This window comes from Halyomorpha halys, unplaced genomic scaffold (genome assembly GCF_000696795.3).
Source record: "Halyomorpha halys isolate HHAL.00 unplaced genomic scaffold, Hhal_1.1 Scaffold395.1, whole genome shotgun sequence".
Lineage (NCBI taxonomy): Eukaryota > Metazoa > Arthropoda > Insecta > Hemiptera > Pentatomidae > Halyomorpha > Halyomorpha halys.
In genome coordinates this window covers 20,707-22,557 of record NW_027106354.1, presented here as the reverse complement: position 1 = coordinate 22,557, position 1,851 = coordinate 20,707, and the positions used below count along the sequence as shown (strand labels likewise).

The following is a 1,851-nucleotide window of genomic DNA, read 5'->3' as shown; positions in this document are numbered from 1 at the left end:
AACCACCCTTTATTATACTATATAATTAATGGTAACAACATTTTATAAATATAAAGGTATTTAATTGGTAAACTGATAAACACACAAAAAGCCTTTTGAAAAGAATCTAATCATAATAATAGTTCTTTAGAACTCAATATATAATTAATTAATTAACTTATTTTTGGATAATTGCCTTCAGCGATTATCCTGGCATTCCGATTAAGTCTCAAGGCCGTACATAGCATTATTAAGTGGCATCCCTTGTGGGGTGGTTAGGTGAGGTGGTTTACCAATTTACCAATTAAGTACCTTTATATTTAAAAAATGTTGTTACTATTAATTATATAATATAATAAGGGGTGGTATATTTGGTTATATAATAGTATATAAACTACATAAAGAGATTAACTATTTATTTACAATTTATTACTATGATTAAAATGGTTGTAATGATTCAAATAAATGGTTGCCAAAAAATATCGGTTATTACATTATTACTTATTATTTACTTTATACTTATAGCTGCTGATGCCGTGGGATGTAGTTCCGTAGGTGTCGTCTTGTTCATAAGGGATGTCCAGGTCTTGTGGCCCTTCTCACGACTTCGTCTGGTCGAAGTGCATCTTCGCTCTTGTTTCTTCTGCTGCTCTCCCAAGCCTGGTCCTGTCTGTTTTCTCCCACTTCCCTTTTGTGGCGTTACCTTATTTTTGAATCTCATTCCTCATTGGCCATAGGTGACAGAATGCTCCTGAGGTAGGCGTCTCCCCTCCCCCCCAGGAAGGGCCTGCACCTGCTTAATTGAATTCTGATCCTTCCTCAAAAACTGTCGTTTTTGTTGTAACACTTGTAGATCTAATAAGGGACTGTGGCAAACTCAACACAGATGTGCACATATCCAGGGACGCACTAAGAGGTTCCTTGGAGGCTCCTACCCTGACCAGGTATCTGGGACAGATGGCAAAAAACCATAATAAAGGACATATTCTTGTTGTAATACTGGCTAATGCCTCGATACATAGCAATATTTTATCCATAATCACATTAAAATTATTTTAAAAACATTCACTGTGTGTGTATATTTCTCTAAGAGTTAAAACTAAGAATTTTCAAAATATCGAAGAAAAAATTAAATTAAAAAAGAAAATTGTGTTGATTTTATTCTCTTTTCTTCAAGTTTTGATTTATCAGTTGAGTTTGTAATTGTCATCGAGTTAATTTTAAAAGTTTTACATTGGTTTGTTTTAATTTAATCTAAACCTGACAACAGGAGTATGTAGAAGAAGGTACTAAGAGCTTGTAGAAGAAGGTATTAATTAGTAGCTTTAATAGTCTTGAAGATTCCTTTTGATCTCATAAAAAACAAGTTATTCTTGTTAGTGAGACCTGTCTCTTATGCGACCAATGAAAAAGGATGTGTGAATGTTGATTGTAATTGACATGTTAAGGGTTCAAAATGCATTTGATGTTCAATATCATTCTACCATGATTTGTGGCTGATTAGAGTATCAATTATTGGTTATTTGAACTAAGAAAAAGGTTTATAAATATATTTGTCTTCCAATTAATTGGTGTATCATTGGAATAAAACAAAACAATTACGAAATTGAAAATTTCTTTTTTCCTTCTGTAACAATAGGCAGTAAATACTCTTAATCAAAATAAATACATGTCATAAAAATGAGAGGTTTCAAAACTTTTAAATGAAGGACATATCCTCAGATCTATGAATAAAGGTGATGTCTCAAAGGTTAAATTTTTTGAGAGATATTTATTTATTGATAAATATTACAATATTGCACAACTTGAGAAATGAGTAATAGTGATAAATGATCACATTCATACCAAAATTATAAAATACATAAATAATAA

The 1,851-nt window shown here is 31.4% G+C and overlaps 1 protein-coding gene across 5 annotated transcripts in view; it reads left to right on the top strand.

Annotated features, from left to right (window-relative positions):
• The window catches only part of LOC112211432 (zinc finger protein 26), a 68,026-nt gene that overhangs the window by 48,092 nt on the left and 18,083 nt on the right, over positions 1 to 1,851 (top strand). The window lies entirely within an intron of this gene.